The following is an 18132-nucleotide window of genomic DNA, read 5'->3' as shown; positions in this document are numbered from 1 at the left end:
GCTCCAATACTTTGGCCACCTAATGGGAAGAGCTGACTCACTGGAAAAGACCCTGATGCTGGGAAAGATTGAAGGCAGGAGGAGAAGGGGATGGCAGAGGATGAGATGGTTGGATGGCATCACCCACTCAATGCTTTGAGCAAACTCCAGGAAATAGTGAAGGACAGTGAAGCCTGGTGTACTGCAGTCCATGGGTTCACAAAGAGTTGGACACGATTTAGCCACTGAACAACAACTTCCTTTCTTCCACCCAACTCCTTTTCTTAATTAAAATTTTTCTCTGTCTTTCAAATAGCAAAAGTAACACCTCTTCATTAAAACTAGTGAAACAGTATAAATATACTGAAAAGAAATATGAAGTTTGCTATATATTCTTCCACATGTATTTCTATAAAATATATACATATACACATTTATTGCTGTTTGATTTTACACAAATTTGATCAAACTGGACCATTCTGACATTTGCTTTTTGCAATTAATAAAGAATCGTAGACATCTCTTTATTTCCAACTCAGTTTCCTTTTGCCATAACAATGCTGCAAAACAACCCAAATGTCCATCAACAGATAAATGGATAAACAACACATATGTTATTTCTATGAAATAGGGTTTTAAAAAGAAAGACCAAAAAGTCAAAGAGTATGAATATTTTAAATGTTATAGATATGGCCATTATACTTTGAAAACATACTTAGCAATTTAAATTCTAGTTGGCAAAGTTTGAAAAGACCATTTCTTTTTTTCTTTTCTTTTTCTTAGGAAAACTATCAGAAGTTACTTTAATAAAATTAAATCCTGCCACAGTGGGATGGGTACAGTGGGGTGTCTGGCTCTCCCAAGACTATAAATTGCAGAGTGAACATCTTGTAGTCTTTGAATATGATGTACTAAAATCATTAACTTTACTCCTGACAAAACCAGTACAAAGTTTAAAACTGTGTTCAAGCCTCTGTGGCCTTGTCTTTTGAAGTAAAATGCTGAGTTGAGTCAATGATTGGAAAATGTGAAGATTTAGAAACAAAGAATAACTGTCGGGCTAAGGAACTGGTAACAATTTAGACTATAATTCTGCCACATAACAGAATCACCCAAAGTCCCAGTTCCCTGAAGGATATAGATAAAGGCCTGATATATATTCCTAAGTTGTTTTTACAGGAAGCAGACACCCCCTTCCCACCAGATGAAAACTGCTGATCTCAAGAACACAGACCCTAGGCTGGCTGAAACAAGAAGGTTGATAATGCTTGAAATGTCACCTTGATGTCAACCAATCCAAGAACTGTCCACAAGCTGATCACACCCTACTCCTTGAACACTATAGAAACTCCTTACTACCCACTCCAGGCTGGGTCATAGGGCCTTCAGGGCATTAGCCCATTGTGGCCCCCTTTGCCTGGCAAAGCAATAAAAAAACTATTATTTTCTACTTTACCCAAAACTCTGTGTCCCTGTTCCTATTTGGCACCGTTGAACAGAGGCCAAGTTTCAGCGACAAGTTTACAGCAGTTAAAAGCCCTAACAGTGAGGCTTGAAAAGACCATTTCTTTGGCATTACTTCAAGCATCATATGTGATATTCTTTATTAATTCTTTCCAATCTGATGTAATTACAAATAAATGGAATCACACAATATATGGACTTTTGTGACTGACTTCTTTCACTTATCATAATGTTTTTGAGTTCATCCACATTGTAACATATATCAAGACTTTGATCCTTTTTATAACTGAATAATATTCCATTGTATGACATACCATATTTTGTTTATCCATTCATCTGTTGATGGACATTTGGGTTGTTTCTGCCTTTTGACTGTTATGGATAATGCTGCTATGAACATTCATGTACAAGTTTTTGTTAAAACCCAGCTTTGAACTCTTTTGGATTTAAACCTAGGACCAGAATTCCTGTGACCTATAATAACTCTATGCTAAATCCTCTGAAAAAATGCTAGAATGTTTTCCACAGCAGTTGCACCATTTTACATTCCTACCAGCAATGCACGAGGATTCTGATTTCTCCATATCTTCCAACACTTTATTTTCCGACTTTTTTATTCTAGACGTCCTAGTGAGTATGAAGTAGTATTTCATTGTGGCTTTGACTTACATTTCCCTGATGACTAATGACAATGTGCATATTTTCACATTCTTATTGGCCATTTGCATAACTGGCTTGGAGTAATGTAGACTCAGATCCTTTGCCTTTTCTTTCTTTTTCTTTTCTTTTCTTTGGCCATGCCAAGTGGCGAGCAAGTAGCTTGTGGGATCTTATTTCCCCACTAGGGATTGAGCCTGGGACCATGGCAGTGAGAGTGTGTTGTCCTAACCACTGGACCACCAGGGAATTGCCCCTTTTCCCATTTTAAAATTGGATTATTTATCATTTTATTATTGAGTTATAAGAGCTCTTTATATATTGTAGGTGCAAGTCCCTTATCAGATATGCAATTTGTAAATATTTTCTCCCATTTTGTGTGTCCATTTTTGACTTCTGTTAAGAGTGCCCTTTGAAGTGCAGTTTTATATTTTGATGAAGATTGTCTATTTTTGTTTTGTTGCTTGTGCTTCTGATATCATGTCTAAGAAGGCTTTGCCAAATTCAAGTACATGAAGATTTACTCCTATGCATTCTTCGAAGAGTTCTGTAGTTTTAGCTCATACATTTAGGTCTATATTTCATTTTTTGCTAATTTTTATATATGCTATAAGGTAGGGGTCCAGCTGCATTCTTTTGCATGTGGATATCTAGTTGTCCAAGCACCATTTGTTGGAGAGATTATTCTTTCCCCACTGAATGATTTTGACACCCTTGTTGAAAGTCAGTTGACCGTAGACTGGTTTATTTCTGGACTCTCAATTTTATTCCATTGCTCTATGTCTAGTGTCTAGTCTTCTGCCAGTACCACATTGTCTTGATTGTTGTAGCTTGGTAGTCAGTTTAGAAATTGGGAAGCAAGAGCTTCCTACTGTGTTCCTTTTTTTCCAAGATTGTTTTTGGCTATTTTGGGGCCCCTTTCAATTCCATATGAATTTTAGCATCTGCTTGTCAGTTTCTGCATATAAGGCAGCTGTGATATTGATTGAGGTTTCATTCAATATATAGATCAATTTGGGGAATACTGCCTGCCATCATAATGAAATTAAGTCTTCCAATGCTTGAACATAGAATATCTTTCAATATATTTAGGTATGTTAAATTTTCTTTCAACAAAGATTTGTAGTTTTCTGTTTACAAGTCTTGAACTTCTTCAGCTAAGTTATCTGCTTTCTTAATTTTTCATTTTTGGATTCTTCATAGCATTTTTCAGTCTTTTTATTTTGACTGCACTGCATAGCTTGCAGATCTTAGATCTCCAACCAGGCACAGAACCTGGGGCCTGGCAGTGAAAGCACTGAGTTCTAACCATTGGAGAGCCAATTTTTTTTAGTGCATTCCTTATGATTTGGTCAAATGCTTTTTCTGCATCTTTGAGGCAATCATGTGATTTTATTCTATTGATATAATGTATTACATTAATTGACTTTTGGATGTTGAGTTAACCTTGCACTCCTGGTATAAATCCTACTTGATCATGGTATATAATTTTTAAAATGTTTTTCAATTTGATTTTCTAGTATTATTGAGGATATTTGCATTCTTATGCATGATATTTATTGGTCTATAGTTTTCTTTTATTGTAATGTCCTCTTCTGGCTTTAGCATCAGAGTAATATGGAAACAGTGTCAGACTTTATTTTTTGGGGCTCCAAAATCACTGCAGATGGTGACTGCAGCCATGAAATTAAAAGACACTTACTCCTTGGAAGAAAAGTTATGACCAACCTAGATAGCATATTGAAAAGCAGAGACATTACTTTGCCAACAAAGGTCTGTCTAGTCAAGGCTATGGTTTTTCCAGTGGTCATGTATGGATGTGAGAGTTGGACTGTGAAGAATGCTGAGCGCCGAAGAATTGATGCTTTTGAACTGTGGTGTTGGAGAAGACTCCTGAGAGTCCCTTGAACAGCAAGGAGATACAACCAGTCCATTCTAAAGGAGATCAGCTCTGTGTGTTCTTTGGAAGGAATGATGCTAAAGCTGAAACTCCAGTACTTTGGCCACCTCATGCGAAGAGTTGACTCATTAGAAAAGACTCTGATGCTGGGAGGGATTAGGGGCATGAGGAAAATGGGACGACAGAGGATGAGATGGCTGGATGGCATCACCAACTCAATGGATACGAGTTTGAGTGAACTCCGGGAGTTGGTGATGGACAGGGAAGCCTGGCGTGCTGCGATTCCTGGGGTCGCAAGGTGTCGGACATGACTGAGTGACTGAACTGAACTGAATTTTGGCCTCCTAAAATTCCTTCCTTTTCTGCTTTTTGGGGGAGTTTGTGAAGAACTAGTATTAATTCTTTTTTATATATCTGCTAGAATTTAGCAATGAAGCCATCTGGGCGTGAGCTTTTCTTTGTGGGTAGTGTTTTGATTACTAATTCAATTTCTTCACTTCTTATAACTCTGTTCAGATTGTCTATGTCATCTTGAGTAAGTTTCAGTGTTTGTGTATTGGCAGAAATATCTCCATTTCATCTAAGTTATCCAATTTGTCAGCATCCAATTGTTCATCATATTACTTTATGGAATATTAAATTTTATAAGGTCAGTGGCAATGTCCCTTCTTTCATTTATGATCCTAGTGATTTGAGAATCTTCTTTTTCTTCTTGGTCAATCTAGCTAAAGATGGTGTCAATTTGTTTTCAAAGAACCAGTTTCTGATTTTGTTGATTCTATTTTGTTTTTGTTTTTTGCTCTCCATGTAATTTATCTCTGCTCTAATCTTATTCCATTCTTTCTGTGTGATTTGCTTTTAGTTTATTCATCTTTTTCCAGTTCCTTAAGGTGTAGAGTTAGGTTATTGATTTGAGATCTTCTTTTTCTCTGTACTGTGTGTGCTTAGTCGCTCAGTTGTGTCCGACTCTTTGTGACTCCATGGACTGCAGCCCGGAAGGCTCCTCTGTCCATGGGGATTCTCCAGGGAAGAATACTGGAGTGGGTTGCCATGCCCTTCTCCAGGGCATCTTCCCAACCCAGGAATCGAACCGGGGTCTCCTGCATTGCAGGCAGATTCTTTATCTCTGAGCTACCAGGAGGGCTTCCCTGGTGGCTCAGAGGTTAAAGCGTCTGCCTGGAATGTGGGAGATCTGGGTTCCATCCCTGGGTAGGGAAGATCCCCTGGAGAAAGAAATGGCAACCCACTCCAGTACTCTTCCCTGGAGAATCCCATGGAGGGAGGAGCCTGGTAGGCTGCAGTCCACGGGGTCACAAAGAGTCGGACATGACTTAGCGACTTCACTTCACTTTCACTCACAGTTATAAATTTCCCCCTGAGCAGTTCTTTATCTGCATCCTATTAATTTTCATATAAGTATTTTCATTTATTTCAAATTATTTTATGATTTCTCTTCTGATTTCTTCTTTGACCCATTTTTTATTTAGGAGGGTTTTGTTTAATTTCTATATATTTGTGAGTTTTCTACATTTTCCCCCACTTGTGATTTTACTTCATGTGGTCAGAGAACATTCTTTGTATCATTTGTACTTTTTAAAATTGAAAATTTGTTTTATGGTATAGTAAATTCTCCCTGTACACTTAAGAAAAATTTATATTCTACTTTTGGGTGGATTGTCCTATATGTGAATTAGGTCTTATTTGTTTCTAGCATAGTCCAAGTCTCTAAAAAAATTGGAGATACCAAGGGAACATTTCATGCAAAGATGGGCATGAAAGATGGGCACAATAAAGGACAGAAACAGTAAGGACCTAACAGAAGCAGAAGAGATTAAGAAGAGGTGGCTAGAATACAGAGAAGAACTATACAAAAAAGGTCTTAATGACCTGGATAACCACAATGGTATAGTCACTTACCTAGAGCCAGACATCCTGGAGTGGGAAGTCAGTGGGCCTTAGGAAGTATCACTGTGAACAAAGCTAGTGGAGGTGATGGAATGCCAGCTGAGCTATTTCAAATCCTAAAAGATGATGCTGTGAAAGTGCTACACTCAATATGCCAGCAAATTTGGAACACTCAGCAGTGGCCACAGGACTGGAAAAGTCAGTTTTCATTCCAATCCCAAAGAAGGGCAATGCCCAAGAATGTTCAAACTACCACACAATTGTGATCATTTCACATGCTAGCCAGGTAACGCTCAAAATTCTTCAAGCTAGGCTTCAACAGAACATGAACCGAAAACTTCCTGATGTTCAAGGTGGATTTAGAAAAGGCAGAGGAACCAGAGATCAAATTGCCAACATCTTTTGGATCATAGAAAAAGCAAGAGAATTCCAGAAAAGCATTTTCTTCTGCTTCATTGACTAGGTTAAAGCCTTTGACTGTGTGGATCCCAACAAACTATGGAAAATTCTTCAAGAGATGGGAATACCAGACCACCTTACCTGTCTTCTGAGAAACCTGTATGCAGGTCAAGAAGCAACAGTTAGAACCTTACGTAGAGTAATGGACTGGTTCCAAATTGGGAAAGGAGTACGACAAGGTTATATATTGTCACCGTGATTATTTAATTATATGCAGAGTACACCATGCAAAATGCCAGGCTGGATGAATCACAAGCTGGAATCAAGATTTCGGGGAGAAATATCAACAACCTCAGATATGCAGATGATACCAGAAGTTGAAGAGGAACTAAAGAGCCTCTTGATGAGGGTGAAAGAGGAGAGTGAAAAAACTGGCTTAAAATGCAACATTCAAAAAATGAAGATCATTGAGAGAGTCATTTCCTAGGCAGGTTGATAATAAGTCTAGGGGTCCCCAAGGAGAAAGGGGTCTGGAATTCTCAAGGAGGAAGAAAGGACAAACTTTTTTGTCCCTCTACATTCCTTAGGATTATATAACAATAATGTATCCTGCTTGAAGACAGTCTCTGGAAAAAACCTTCTGGCTAATCCTGTTATCTTAAGCTGTAAATTATGGGAGTAGGTCTAGTGAGGTCTTTACAACTTCCAGATATTCTTTTTTTATATATATATATTCATAATAATTACCCTTTTTAAAAATTTATTTATTTTAATTAGAGGCTAATTACTTTACAATATTATATTGGTTTTGCCATACATCAACATGAATCTGCCACGGGTGTACACGTTTTCCCCATCCTGAACCCCACTTCCCACCTCCCTCCCCATACCATCCCTCTGGGTCATCCCAGTGCACCAGCCCCAAGCATCCTGTATCCTGCATCAAACCTGGACTGGCAATTCATTTCTTTTATGATATTATACATTTTTCAATGCCATTCTCCCAAATCAGCCCCCCCCCCACCTCTCCCACAGAGTCCAAAAGACTGTTCTACACATCTGTGTCTCTTTTGCTGTCTCACATACAGGGTTATCGTTACCATCTTTCTAAATTCCATATATATGTGTTAGTATACTGTATTGGTGTTTTTCTTTCTGGCATACTTCACTCTGTATAATCAGCTCCAGTTTCATCCACCTCATTAGAACTGATTCAAATGTATTCTTTTTAATGGCTGAGTAATACTCCATTGTGTATATGTACCACTGCTTTCTTATCCATTCATCTGCTGATGGATATCTAGGTTGCTTCCATGTCTTGGCTATTATAAACAGTGCTGTGATGAACATTGGGGTACGCGTGTCTCTTTCAATTCTGGTTTCCTTGGTGTGTATGCCCAGCAGTGGGATTGCTGTGTCGTATGGCAGTTCTATTTCCAGTTTTTTAAGGAATCTCTGCACTGTTCTCCATAGTGGCTATACTAGTTTGCATTCCCACCAACAGTGTATTGATTCACTGTAATAACTAATTAGAGAGTATATAACTCCATGTCTAACACTAGCAAAGGGGTACTCTTTCTACCCCCTTCTGATGCCTATGTCAGAAGCTTTCTCTATCTCCTTTATACTTTAATAAAACTTTATTACACAAAAGCTCTGAGCATTCAAGTCTCGTCTCTGGCCCCAGATTGAATTCTTCTCCTCTGGAGGCCAAGAATCCTGGCGTCTTTGCATGGTTCAGCAACAACATTTCATCTTGGGGGCTCATACGGGATTCTTCAGGACAAGGTAAGGATGCTTGGAGTTCTAGTTCTTTGTTCTCCTAGCAAACACGTTTTCTGCTATGCTTTACTAACTCTACGGTGTGCTTGCATGAATGAATGAAATGCCCTGCATGAAGCAAGTGAGGAGCCCTGCTCTGCGATTCCGCGGTGACCTCATACAGCTTACGGCAGAAACCTGTTGGGGGTTTATACCGACCTGCCAATGCCAAGAGACACCCAATGTCTTCTTTGGGGACCGACCGGAAATGGATAAAGCATGTGGACCAAACTCTCCTTTCTTGGTCTAACTTTTTGGTCTCTTTGACCATTTCATAACTCCTTGGGAATTAGAAGTACGAATCTAATCTGTCGGACTTTCAAGGGACTTGTGATTATACTGTTACTGTGACTTAGATCCCAAACTTGGATTGGTTGTCAGGAAGCACCTAGCCTCGCTAGGCATGGAAAATTTGGAAGCTAGATGGAGCACTAGCTCCAAGAGCATCTCTGAGGTTAAAGGTTACTCAGATTGGAATTACAATGGATTTTTTTTTTCCCCTTTGGTAATGCTGGCTCTTAGTGGACCAGAGGAAACTCTTACACTGGTGTGGTGATGCTTGGAAGGAACATCTCAGTTTTATGTTCGTATCAGTCTTATTGTGGTCAGGAATATACTCAGGGTCGTGCACAGGCACTCAGGTGATGAAAGGTGCCCCCAGTGGTCTTAGCCTTGGAGGTATTCCAGAAGGTTACTCTGATTGCATCCCGGGTTGCATCAGAGGCAAGCAAGGTGAGGAGCTGAACGTCAGTCAGGGATTCCATCAGGTCTACCCCTGGTGCATCTCCACCCTGTCTCGGTGGTAGAACCGGGAGGAATGAGTATGTCACCTGCGTTGGTATGTCACCTGCGGCGGTATATCACCTGCGTCAGTAAAGTCTGACCAGGAAAGAAAAGATTTGGTGTGAAGTCTATCTACACCCCCATCTAGAGCAGGGAGGGACACCTCTGGTAGAAAGATGGTGCTGGTCGCTTTTTTTCTCTCTTACAGATGGGAGCTAACAATTCCAGCCTCACTCGTTTGAACTGTATCCTGAAAAACTGGGATAGATTTTATCCCCAGGGCTTAAATAAGACACACCTGGTCTTCCTATGTAATACTGCATGGCCGTGGTACCCACTGGAGGATGGCGAATGGTGGCTGGTTGGAGGGTCTCTTAAGTACAATACTGTTTTACAATTACACCGGTTCTTTAGAAAACAAGGAAAATGGGTAGAAGTAGCATATGTGTTGCCCTTTTTCTCTCTGCGAAATATGCCAGACTTATGTCCTATGGGTACAGATTTGGGTGTGACTCCTTCAGCTCCCTCCCGTCCTCCTACTTTGCTAGATGAGATGGAGGACAGGAGACAAAGAGATAAATAAAAGCAGGTTTCTCCAATCTATCCTTGGGATCATATGTGCAGAGCAGCCAAAGAGACTGAGGAACAGCCACACAAGCTGTTGCCTCTTTATGAAACACCCACCAGGAGAAATAATCAGTCTATGAGAGTTAATAAGCCTTTTTCTTATCAAGAAATACAAAGAATCAAGGAGGATCTGGGAGACTATTTAGAGGACCCAGAAAAATATATTAGAGCTTTTAAAGGTATTACTCTGCTTTATGACCTTACTTGGAAGGATGTGATATACATCTTGGGACAAACGCTGACTCCCGACTCAAAGACTCGAGTTTTGGGGAAAAGCGATTGCTTATGGAGATGAATGGTTTGGTAATGAATCAGTAGGGAAGAGGGAGGACAAGATAACCAACCTCCCCACTGGGAATCAGACGGTCTCAACTACAGAACCAGACTGCGACTACAACACAGCTAATAGAAGATGGGATCAGAGTCATTTTGTCAGATGTATTCTTGAAGGACTCAGGCAGGCACGTGCTAAGCCTTTAAACTATGGCAAATTGGCAGACATAGAACAGGAGAAAAAGGAAGCTCCTGGTAAATTCCTAGACAGACTGAGAGAAGCCCTTCGCAGATTCACTGAGATTGAGCCCGAAAGTGAAGAGAGAAAAGTGATTTTAAAGGATAGATTTCTCACTCAGTCGGCTCCAGATATCTGCTGTAAGCTATTAAAATGGGCGTATGGACCAAATCAGACTTTATATAATCTGTTGCAACTGGCTCAGACAGTCTATTATTGGGTAGGGAATATGAAGGAAAGAAAGACAAAAAAAAGACAAAGGAACAGGTGGGAGCCCTCGCAATGGCTATGAAAACCGTTCATAAACAGCCTGATAAAAATGCCCAGAGGGACCCAGGTGAAAAGGGATGGGCTTGCTATTACTGTGGAAAGGAGGGGCACCTCAAGCGGAATTGCCCTCAGGCATCTAAGCCGCCCCCGGCTCCATGTCCGGTCTGCAAAGGACCACACTGGAAGAGAGACTGCCCCCAGAGGCTTAGGTTTCAGGGGTTGGACTCTCAAGACAAACAGGACTAAAGGTGCCCGGGGGTCCCCACACAGGCTCCCATCCTAATTACACCTGAGGAACCCCGGGTATTAATAACTGTGTGGGGCCAATCCATCGATTTCCTTTTAGATACTGGGGCAACTTACTCCATGCTTACTGAAGCCACTGGCCCACTTTCTTCCCAATCCGCTTCCGTAATGGGACTGTCTGGACGAGCCAAAAGGTATTATACTTCAGTTGTTGTTTAAGCTATAACCGAGACTCTGTGCTATTTTCACATGAGTTTCTGACCTTGCCAGAGTCTCCCTCACCCCTTTTGGGGAGGGATATACTAAGCAAAGTCCATGCCTCTGTTTTCATGAATATGGAGCCTTCCCTTTGTTTCCCTTTAATTGGACAAAATGTAAATCTTAGAGTATGGGCTGATGGAAAATCTGTGGGTTGAGCACAAAATGCTACTCCTGTAGTTGTCAAGCTCAAAGACCCGTACTTATTTCCACATAAGAAGCAGTATCCACTGAAAGCTGAGGTTAAGGAAGGGTTAAAACCCATCATCAAAAATTTAAAGGAACAAGGACTATTAATTCCTTGTAACAGTCCATGCAACAGTCCTAATTTGGGTATAAAAAATCAAGTGGTAAATGGAAACTAGTTCAAGATGTATGAATAATAAAATGAGACTGTAGTTCCTTTACACACCGTGGTGCCTAATCCTTATATACTATTGTCTAAAATTCCTGAATAAGCCAAATATTTCTCAGCAATTGATTTGAAAGGTGCCTTCTATTCAGTGCCTTTGGTGGAGGAATGTCAATTTCTACTTGCCTTTGAGGACCCTACGCAGCAAGCTTCTCAGTTAACCTGGAAAGTTTTGCCCCAGGGATTTTGTGAGAGTCTTCACTTATTTGGATAAAGTTTGTCACAGGATCGACAAAACTTTAATAGCTCAGAAGCAGTGGTGTTACAATATGTAGATGATATTTTGCTCAGTGTTGAGACAGAGGAAGCTTGTTCACGAGCCTCAGTTCAGTTTAGTTCAGTTCAGTCAATCAGTCGTGTCCGACTCTTTGCAACCCCACAATCGAGGCACGCCAGGCCTCCCTGTCCATCACCAACTTCCGGAGTTCACTCAGACTCACGTCGATCGAGTCCGTGATGCCATCCAGCCATCTCATCCTCTGTCGTCCCCTTCTCTTCCTGCCCCCAATCCCTCCCAGCGTCAGAGTCTTTTGCAACGAGTCAACTCTTCGCATGAGGTGGCCAAAGTACTGGAGTTTCAGCTTTAGCATCATTCCTTCCAAAGAAATCCCAGGGCTGATCTCCTTCAGAATGGACTGGTTGGATCTCCTTGCAGTCCAAGGGACTCTCAAGAGTCTTCTCCAACACCACAGTTCAAAAGCACCAATTCTTCAGTGCTCAGCATTCTTCACAGTCCAACTCTCACATCCATACATGACCACTGGAAAAACTACAGCCTTGACTAGACGGAACTTGGTTGGCAAAGAAATGTCTCTGCTTTTCAATATGCTATCTAGGTTGGTCATAACTTTCCTTCCAAGGACTAAGCATCTTTTAATTTCACGGCTGCAGTCACCATCTGCAGTGATTATGGAGCCCAGAAAAATAAAGTCTGACATTGTTTCCACTGTTTCCCCGTCTATTTCCCATGAAGTGATGGGACCAGATGCCATGATCTTCGTTTTCTGAATGTTGAGCTTTAAGCCAACTTTTTCACTCTCCTCTTTCACTTTCATCAAGACGCTTTTTAGTTCCTCTTCACTTTCTGCCATAAGGGTGGTGTCATCTACATATCTGAGGTTATTGATATTTCTCCTGGCAATCTTGATTCCAGCTTGTGCTTCTTCAAACCCAGCGTTTCTCATGATGTACTCTGCATATAAGTTAAATAAGCAGGGTGACAATATACAGCTTTGATGGACTCCTTTTCCTATTTGGAACCAGTCTGTTGTTCCATGTCCAGTTCTAACTGTTGCTTCCTGACCAGCATACAAATTTCTCAAGAGGCAGATCAGGTGGTCTGGTATTCCCATATCTTGAAGAATTTTCCACAGTTTATTGTGATCCACAGTCAAAGGCTTTGGCATAGTCAATAAAGCAGAAATAGATGTTTTTCTGGAACTCTCTTGCTTTTTCAATCATCCAGCAGATCACTTGGCCTCTGGTTCCTCTGCCTTTTCTAAAACCAGCTTGAACATCTGGAAATTCACGGTTCACATATTGCTGAAGCCTGGCTTGGAGAATTTTGAGCATTACTTTACTAGCGTGTGAGATGAGTGCAATTGTGTGGTAGTTTGAGCATTCTTTGGCATTGCCTTTCTTTGGGATTGGAATGAAAACTGACCTTTTCCATTCCTGTGGCCACTGCTGAGCTTTCCAAATATGCTGGCATATTGAGTGCAGCACTTTCACAGCATCATCTTTCAGGATTTGAAATAGCTCAACTGGAATTCCATCACCTCCACTAGCTTTGTTTGTAGCGATGGTTTCTAAGGCCCACTTGACTTCACATTCCAGGATATCTGGCTCTAGGTGAGTGATCACATCATCATGATTATCTGGGTCATGAAGATCTTTTTTGTACAGTTCTTCTGTGTATTCTTGCCACCTCTTCTTAGTATCTTCTGCTTTTGTTCGGTCCATACCATTTCTGTCCTTTATTGAGCCCATCTTTGCAGGAAATGTTCCCTTGGTATCTCTAATTTTCTTGAAGAGATCTCTAGTCTTTCCCATTCTGTTGTTTTCCCCTATTTCTTTGCATTGGTCACTGAAGAAGCCTTTCTTATCTCTTCTTGCTATTCTTTGGAACTCTGCATTCAGATGCTTATATCTTTCCTTTTCTCCTTTTCTTTTGGCTTCTCTTCTTTTCACAGCTATTTGTAAGGCCTCCCCAGACAGAACCATTTTGCTTTTTTGCATTTCTTTTCCATGGGGATGGTCTTGATCCCTGTCTCCTGTACAATGTCACGAACCTCAGTCCATAGTTCATCAGGCACTCTATCTATCAGATCTAGTCCCTTAAATCTATTTCTCACTTCCACTGTATAATCATAAGGGATTTGATTTAGGTCATACCTGAATGGTCTAGTGGTTTTCCCTACTGTCTTCAATTTCAGTCTGAATTTGGCAATAAGGAGTTCATGATCTGAGCCACAGTCAGCTCCTGGTCTTGTTTTTGCTGACTTTATAGAGCTTCTCCATTTTTGGCTGCAAAGAATATAATCAGTCTGATTTCGGTGTTGACCATCTGGTGATGTCCATGTGTAGAGTCTTCTCTTGTGTTGTTGGAAGAGGGTGTTTGCTATGACCAGTGCATTTTCTTGGCAAAACTCTATTAGTCTTTGCCCTGCTTCATTCTGTATTCCAAGGCCAAATTTGCCTGTTACTCCAGGTGTTCCTTGACTTCCTACTTTTGCATTCCAGTCCCCTAAAATGAAAAGGACTTCTTTTTGGGGAGTTAGTTCTAAAAGGTCTTGTAGGTCTTCATAGAACTGTTCAACTTCAGCTTCAGCATTACTGGTTGGGGCATAGACTTGGATTACTGTGATATTGAATGGCTTGCCTTGGAAACAAACAGAGATCATTCTGTCATTTTTGAGATTACATCCAAGTACTGCATTTCGAGCTCTTTTGTTGACCATGATGCCTACTCCATTTCTTCTGAGGGATTCCTGTCTGTAGTAGTAGATATAATGGTCATCTGAGTTAAATTCACCCATTCCAGTCCCTTTTAATTTGCTGATTCCTAGAATGTTGATGTTCACTCTTGCCATCTCTTGTTTGACCACTTCCAATTTGCCTTGATTCATGGACCTGACATTCCAGGTTCCTATGCAATATTGCTCTTTACAGCATCAGACCTTGTGTCTATCACCAGTCACATCCACAACTGGGTATTGTTTTTGCTTTGGCTCCATCCCTTCATTCTTTCTGGAGTTATTTCTCCACTGATCTCCAGTAGCATATTGGGCACCTACTGACCTGGGGAGTTCCTCTTTCAGTATCCTATCATTTTGCCTTTTCATACTGTTCATGGGGTTCTCAAGGCAAGAATACTGAAGTGGTTTGCCATTCCCTTCTCCAGTGGACCACATTCTGTCAGACCTCTCCACCATGACCCGCCCATCTAGGGTGGCCCCACGGGCATGGCTTAGTTTCACCGAGTTAGACAAGGCTGTGGTCCTAGTGTGATTAGATTGACTAGTTCTGTGAGTATGGTTTCAGTGTGTCTGCCCTCTGATCCCCTCTTGCAACATCTACTGTCTTACTTGGGTTTCTCTTACCTTGGACGAGGGGTATCTCCTCACCACCGCCCCTTCTGACCTTGAACGTGGAATAGCTCCTCTAGGCCTTCCTGTGCCCGTGCAGCCACCGCTCCTTAGAGGTGGGGTTGCTCCTCCTGGCCACGGCCCCTGGCCTCGGACGTGGGGTAACTCTTCTCGGCCACTGCCCCTAACCTCGGATGTGGGATAGCTCCTCTCGGCCATTCCTGCGCCGTCGCAGCCTGGCACTCTTGGCCGCTGCCCCTGACCTCGGACTTGGGGTAACTCCTCTTGGCTGCCTCCCCTCGGGCATGGGGTCCTCCCAGCTTCTGCCCCTAACCTCATGAGCCTCAGAAGACTTCTTAAACCTTCTGGCAGGCTGCAGTTACAGCCTTTGTCAACAATCAGTTAGATACCTGGGCCTAATCATATCAGAAGGGACTAGAGCCATAGGCCCCAAGAGAATTAAACCTATACTAAATCATCCCCTACCTATGACTTTAAGACAATTGAGAGGATTTTTGGGAATCACAGGTTACTGTTGCATTTAGATTCCGGGTTATGGAGAACTTGCCGGGCCTTTATATAAACTTATAGCTGAAACCCAGCAGGCCCAAACCGACAAACTGGTTTGGTCTCAAGATACTCAAAAGGCTTTTAAGGTTTTTCAGACTGCTCTCCTGCAAGCTCCAGCTCTGAGCTTGCCCACAGGGTCAGAATTTAATTTGTTTGTCACTGAAAGAAAAGGTGTGGCCTTGGGGGTTTTGACACAACTTCGAGGGCCTCACCAGCAACCTATTGCTTATCTAAGCAGAGAATTAGATGTAATTTCACGTGGGTGGCCCCACTGCCTAAGAGTAATTGGGACAGTGGCTTTATTAGCACCTGAAGCTTTAAAAATAATTAATGGACGAAACCTTACTGTACTGACTTCTCATGATGTGAGTAGAATCTTAAATTCTAAAGTTAATATGTGGATGACAGACAGTGGGCTTCTTAAATATCAGTCATTGTTGTTAGAAGGACCAGTAACTAAGCTTAAAGTTTGTGGAAATTTAAATCCTGCCACTTTCCTTCCTGAGAAGGAAAATGAAACACCTGATCACGATTGTTCCCAATTTCTAACTTTAAACTATGCAGCTCGGGAAGATCTAGTGGATACCCCATTAGACAATCCTGACATGGATATATTTACTGATGGCAGTTCTTTTGTTCGGGATGGAAAGCGTAAAGCAGGTTACACTGTGGTGACTGCTGAACAGGTTTTAGAAGCAAAATCTCTCCCCCAGGGAACCAGTGCTCAGTTAGCGGAGCTTGTGGCTCTGACCCGAGCTCTAGAGTTAAGCAAAGGGCAGCAGGTAAATATCTACACTGATTCTAAGTGTGTTTATTTGACTTTACATGCTCATGCTGCAATATGGAAAGAAACACAGTTTAAAACAGCAACAGGAGAACCTATTAAACATTTCAGAGAGATCGAGAGACTTTTAACTGCTATATATTGTCCTAAAGAAGTAGCTGTTATGCATTGCAAAGGACACAACAGAGATGGGAGTAAAGTAGCTGAAGGTAATCAGCTGGCTGACTGTCAAGCCAGAAAAGTGGCACTTTACGAAACCCCTTCACTGCAGACGCCTTTGATCTGGACAGGTCCTGTGGAACCGGAAAAACCCCAATATACTGAGGAAGAATTAGAAAGATATGAGAAACGAGGAGCAAAGATTACTGATAAAGGATGGTTACAGTCTGAGGATGGACGATTAATAATTCCTGAAAATGCTCAGTGGAAAATTCTTAAGGGTATTCATTTGGGTGCAGAGAGTACTTACCAGATGGCTTCTCATTTGTTTGAAGGTAAAAATGTAATGAAAACTTTAAAGAACATTATCAAAAGGTGTGAGGTTTGTCAGAAAAATAACCCAAAGACTGAAAAGCTAGCAAAATCTGGATTACAACGAAGTGGAAAGTATCCTGCATAGGACTGGGAAATTGATTTTACTCATATGCCAAAAGCTAATGGGTATTCTTGCTTACAAGTTTGGGTGGATACTTTTACTGGATGGATTGAGGCTTTTCCCTGTCATAGTTAACAGGCTAAGGAAGTTATAAAGATTTTAACCCATGAAATTATCCCCAGGTTTTGGCTGCCACGGAGCCTTCAGAGTGACAATGGCTCCGCGTTTAAAGCTGCTGTAACTCAGGGGGTGTCTAAGGCTCTAGAAATAGAATATCACTTACACTGTTCCTGGAGACCCCAATCCTCAGGAAAGGTTGAAAAAGCTAATGACATTATCAAAAGACATCTGTGCAAATTAACTCAAGAGACACAGGACAGTTAAAGTCCTACCCATAGCTTTAATGAGGGCTTGAACTGCCCCCCAAAAGGAGGGACTTTCCCCCTTTGAATGTATTTATGGAAGGTCTTTCTTATGCACAGACATTGTTATAGACCCTGAAGCCTTGGAATTAACTAGTAACTCAGCTCTCAGCTTTTCAACAGGTATTAACAGAACTCCGGGAGACAATTCTTGACCCAGCCTCTGAGTCAAGCAAGCCTCTATTTGAGCCAGGAACCGAGATCCTCATAAAAACATCGGGGTCTGGGGGCCCATCCCTTGAGCCCCTCTGGGAAGACCCTTACCAGGTTATTCTTTTTTCTCCCACAGCTGTCAAAGTGCCAGAAATTGATTCGTGGGTACATCACACTCGAGTTAAGAGGTGGCACCCTGACCAGAACTAAGTGACTTCATTTTATGTCTTTAATTTCTATGCTCTGACTTTGTACTTTTCAGATGGGCCTGATAATCTATGTAAGCCTACTTCTGCTGACCCCAGAAGTCCTGAGTCTGCCGTTTGATCCTCAAGACAATGCCTTCCTGTCCTGGGCTCATTCCTATGCTGAATTCCACAATCAGTCTAACTGCTGGGTCTGTGGAGCACTCCCCTCTTCATCAGTGAAAGGCTTCCTGTGGTGGACATCTCCACAAGGAAAAGACTTTCTCACAGTCTGCTAATACCTTCAACAACAATCGCATGTGATGCTTCTTCTTAAACTGATGACATTTAACCACCTTAAGATAGACTGATGTAACTATGGACATAATATGACTTTTAATTTTGATTTTAACTTGTTTTAATGACTAATTTGTCTTGCATCTGTAACTGTGTAATTGGATTTGTTTCTAGTTGCATGAAGGCTTTTAAGTTACAAATGGTTGTCCAAGCTCCTACAAGTGCCACAGCCTCTTCCAAATATTACTTGGGGCCCCTGGATCAGAGACCCTCAATATGAGGGTTGGGAGAATATGTTGCCTCACCA

This window comes from Bos javanicus, chromosome X (genome assembly GCF_032452875.1).
Source record: "Bos javanicus breed banteng chromosome X, ARS-OSU_banteng_1.0, whole genome shotgun sequence".
NCBI classification, from domain to species: Eukaryota; Metazoa; Chordata; class Mammalia; order Artiodactyla; family Bovidae; genus Bos; species Bos javanicus.
The sequence above is the reverse complement of the archived record's forward strand: the minus strand, read 5'-3'. Positions refer to the sequence as shown.